Source organism: Heptranchias perlo, unplaced genomic scaffold (assembly GCF_035084215.1).
Source record: "Heptranchias perlo isolate sHepPer1 unplaced genomic scaffold, sHepPer1.hap1 HAP1_SCAFFOLD_62, whole genome shotgun sequence".
Classification (NCBI taxonomy): Eukaryota; Metazoa; Chordata; class Chondrichthyes; order Hexanchiformes; family Hexanchidae; genus Heptranchias; species Heptranchias perlo.
The window spans coordinates 3269460-3274428 of NW_027139644.1; the positions used below are offsets into that span (position 1 = coordinate 3269460).

Below are 4969 nucleotides of genomic sequence, written 5' to 3' on the forward strand. Positions count from 1 at the left end.
ACTTCCGATTCCCGAATCCAAATCGTTAATGTAAATTGTGAAGAACAGTGGTCCCAGCAACTGGAACTCCACTTCCCACCTTTTGCCAGTCTGAGTAGCGACCCTTAACCTCTATTCTCGGCTTTCAGTTTTGTAGCCAACTTACTATCCATTCAGCCACCTGACTCTGACTCCACGTGCTCTGAACTTAGCCACGAGTCTACAATGTGGTACATTATAGAAGGACTTCGGAAAATCCAAATATATCACCTCTACTGCATTAAACTTATCTGCACTTTCTGTTCCTTCTTCAAAGATTTCAATCAGGTTGGTCCTGTCCTTTGGGTTATCAGATTAAGCCTTGGCCGGTTTACTTGCTCTTGGAGCTCACAATGCTGGTTTTCTTCGGCAGCAGCACGGCCTGGATATCAGACAACACCCGAATCGATGGTCACCCGTCCCAGCAGCTTGTTGAGCTCCTCGTCGTTGCGGATGGCCAGCTGCAGGTGTCTGGGGATGATGCGGGTCTTCTTGTTTGTCCCGGGCCGCGTTGCCGGGCAGCTCGAGGATTTCAGCCGTCAGATACTCGATGCACAGCAGCCAGATAGACCGGGGCTCCGGCACCCACACGCTCAGCATAGTTCCCCTTTCGCAGGAGCCTGTGAACACGGACCACAGGGAACTGCAGTCCGGCACGGGATGAGCGAGACTTGGCCTTGGACAGAGCTTTACCGCCGGTTTTTCCTCTTCCAGACATTTCCACAATCTCACAAACACTTTCACAAAGAATGAAGAAATCCTCCCGCACTCCCCCTTCTTATACCTTCTGGAGGAGTACAGTGGGGGCACTTGTGATGGGTCTCTCTCAGAGTGTTTACACTGCCCGCTCACCCTCACTGATATTCTATCTTTGAACTGCTGTAATATTGTCCTTTAGTAATATTGCTGCTCCTCCTCCTTTCCCTATTTCCCTGTCCTTTCTAAAGATCTTATAGACTTGAATATTAAGCTGCCATTCCTGCCCAGTTGGTGGTCAGGTCTCTGTAATGATTTAATGGAATTATTTAACTTTACTCAATGGCTGATGTGAGCTGTGTGTAAAATGTATTTCCAGCTGGTCAAGTATTTCAGGTATCGACTGTCTCTTCAGTCCGATATCAGGTGAAGAATTACTGGCTGGTGTGGAATTTCCATTGATTGGGGGTTGGCGAAATCTACTGGGCGGAAACAGGAACTGCAACAGAGCGAGAAAGGATCCGTCAGAAACCAGTTCAAATGAAGAACAAAATCCAACAGCCTGCAGTGTCTGTTCAGGATCTGATGTTTGGGAAATATTGTATTGTTGATTATTTTCAGCGATGGTGGTATAGTGGTGAGCAGAGCTGCCTTCCAAGCAGTTGACCCGGGTTCGATTCCCGGCTATCGCAATTAAGTGTTCTTATTATTTTATTTCCATCAGAAACTCTTAAGTTGACATATCGAATCCCTTTATCATTTTAAATATCTGGATCAGATCATCCCTCAACCTTCTGAACTCAAGGGAATGCAAACCAAATTTATGCAACCGGTCCTCATAAATGAACCCTTCAAGCCCCAGTATCATTCTGATCGATCTGCACTGTCCCCCCTCCAAGGCCAATATATCCTTGGTGAGGATCAGTACTCCAGATGGGCTCTGACCAAGGCTCTGTAGAACTGAAGCATCACTTCCTTCCCTTTGTATTCCAGCCCTGGAGATAAAGGTCATTAGTCTGTGATTGCTTTTTGTATCTGTGCACTAGCCTTTAGTGTTTTTTTGTACATGGACACCCAAATCACTTTGCTCCTCCAACATTCCCAGTCTCTCACTTTAAGAAAATACTCCAATGTTTCCTTTTTATATCCAAATTGAATTATCTCACACTTCCCCACATTGAACTCCACCTGCCACAGTTTGTCCATTCACTTAAACTGTCACTTTGGAACTTCCTGCTCCAATCTACACCACTGACTGTGCCTCATAACTTAGTGTCATCTAGAAACTTGGACCTATAACTCTCTATTACTTCATCCAAGTTATTGATAAACATGGTGAAAAGCTGAGGCCCCATTACTGATCCCTGGGGACACAACTTGTCATATCCCCCCAATCAAAGAACATTCCCTTTATCCCTACTCTTTTCTCCGGCCTACCAACCATTTCTAACCCGAATCACAAGGTCCCTTTCTTTTTATTTATTCTATTAATCTCTTGTGCTGAAACTTATCAAATGCCTTCTGTCAGTCCATATGGACAAAATCATAGACACTCCCCTGTCCACCTTGTTAGTGACCTCATAAAATTTAAATAGATTGGTCAGACATGACCTGCCCTTCACAAATCCAATTTGACTCTCTTTGACCAACTCATTTTTTCTCTCATGATAGATTTCAGTAAGTTCCCCACAATCGACGTTAAAATGACAGGTCTGTAATTTTCTGGTTTCTCCCTCCCTCCTTTCTGAAATAACGGAGTGACATTTTCAACATTCATATCCAAAGGCACAATTCCTGAGTCTAGAGAGCTTTGGGAAATTATGACTAATGCATCTGCAATTTCCCGAGCTGTTTCCTTAAATACTCTGGGTGGAAACCATCAGGTCATGGAGATTTCATTCTTTGTTTGCAGTTATTTATTTATCTGACTGTGTATAACAGGACTGAGTGTCCCAGCACTGACAGTGTGTATAACAGGACTGAGTGTCCCAGCATTGACTGTATGTATAACAGGACTGAGTGTCGCAGCATTGACTGTGTGTAAAATAGGACTGAGTGTCCCAGCATTGACTGTGCATATAACAGGACTGAGTGTCCCAGCACTGACTGTGTGTATAACAGGACTGAGTGTCCCAGCATTGACTGTGTGTAAAATAGGACTGAGTGTCCAAGCACTGACTGTGTGCATAACGGGACTGAATGTCCCAGCACTGACTGTGTGTATAACAGGACTGAGTGTCCCAGCACTGACTGTGTATGCAACGGGACTGAATGTCCCAGCACTGACTGTGTGTATAACAGGACTGAGTATCCCAGCACTGACTGTGTATGTAACGGGACTGAATGTCCCAGCACTGACTCTGTATGTAACAGGACTGAGTGTCCCAGCACTGACTGTGTGTTTTACAGGACTGAGTGTTCGAGCACTGAGCGTCGAGTGTACATTGGCTGCGGGAGGAAATATATGGGTGCGGTCGAATCCATGATTGGGTGGAGTGACATGGGGTTGTCGGTTGAGATTAAATCGGTTGGAGGAGGGTAGAGAGGCAGGGGTTGAGGGCCTTGGAGGCTTTAGAACACGAAGATGAGAATTTTAAAATCGAGGTATTGCCATACCGGGAGCCAATGCAGTAACACACGAACAGAACAAGACACACACAGAGATCTCACAACAGAGCATGGACGGTCTCAAAGACCACCTCCCTCCGAGGGTTGCGGTCCACCGTCCCAGGGTCGCGGCTCCTCCCTCTCGGGGTTGCGGAACCTCCATCGCGGGGTCTCGGTCCCACTGTCCCTGGAGTCGCGGTGCGACCGTCCCGGGGTGGAGGCCCCTCGCTCCTGAGGTCGCTCTCCCGCCGTCTCGGGGATCAAGGTCCCTCCATCCAGGGGTCACGGTCCCTCCATCCTGGGGGTCACGGTCCCTCCATCCCGGGGTCTCGGGCCCTCCGTCCTGGGGGTCACGGTACCTCCATTCTGGGGTCTCGGTCATTCCATCCCGGGGTCTCGGTCCCTCTGTCCTGGAGGTCTCGGTCCCTCCATCCCAGGGGTCACGGCCCTTCCATCCCGGGGTCTCCATCCCTCCGTCCCGGGGGTCACGGTCCCTCCATCCCGGGGTCGCGGTCCCTCCATCCCGGGGGGGTCACTGTCCCTCCATCCCGGGGTCACGGTCCCACCGTCCCGGGGTCTCAGTCCCTCTATCCCGTGGGTCATGGTCCTTCCATTCTGGGGTCTCAGTCCTTCCGTCCCGGGTGTCTCAGTCCCTCCATCCGTGGGTCAAGGCCCCACCATCCCGGGGTGTCAGTACCTCTGTCCCGGCAGTCACGGTCCCTCCGTCCCGGGGGTCTCAGTCCCTCCGTCCCGGGGTCTCAGTCCCTCCATCCCGGGGGTCACGGTCCCTCCATTCCGGGGTCGTGGTCCCACTGTCCGGGGGTCTCAGTACCTCAGTCCCGGGGTTCTCAGTCCCTCCATCCCGGGGGGTCACGGTACCTCCATTCCGGGGTCGTGGTCCCACTGTCCGGGGGTCTCAGTACCTCAGTCCCGGGGTTCTCAGTCCCTCCATCCGGGAGTACAAGTCCCACCGTCCCGGCGACTCAGTCCCTCCGTCCTGGGGGTCGCAGCCCCATTAACGCCGCTCAGCCTGGAGTCAGAGGAGCTGTAGCTCGGGCCGCCCTCACTGCGCAGTTCCCAGGCCCGGGGTCTAGTCCACTCCAGGGTGCTGACCCTCCCTGTGTCGGCCTCGCCCCCGCCCACAGCAGCGGCGGCCCGCCCACCTGCCAACCCGAGCCCGCCATCATCATCCTCCCGGCGCCCGCCTGTTGCTGAGGGAATGTGGCACAGGGACCACGCGGCGCATGCGCGGCGTCCCTCGGGCAGGAGATGCACGTACGCGTCGCGTCGTCAGCGCGCAAATGTGAGAGATGGTGCCGCGTGTCACGTGATGGGAGGAGTCAGCCCGGGACGAAGGCGGGCGGGGGTGAGAGCTGTCAATCAAAGGTCCCGGAGTCAGCACTCACTGCTCACAGGGTTTGGAGAATTTGTTCAAAATATAAAAATAGAAATGTACAAAAAAATGAAAAAATTGCAAATGCAATAATCTGAATTAAAAACAGAAATGTCCAAACTCACATCAGGCTGATGGTCTGGGTCCTCCCGCCACTATTAGTCTTCTCTACCTGGGGCATAGGATGAGCAGAATGCTTGAATGCAACTTTCTTAATGCAGAGGGTGCTGCTGGCTGTATGGAATGGACCAGCGA

At 51.4% G+C, this 4969-nt stretch overlaps 1 non-coding gene across 1 annotated transcript; it reads left to right on the forward strand.

The window, feature by feature from the left end:
• The first annotated feature begins 1334 nt into the window (after positions 1-1334).
• trnag-ucc (transfer RNA glycine (anticodon UCC)) lies at positions 1335-1406 on the forward strand. The gene has a single exon. It is a non-coding gene; the product is annotated as a tRNA-Gly (tRNA).
• Positions 1407-4969: the final 3563 nt, after the last annotated feature.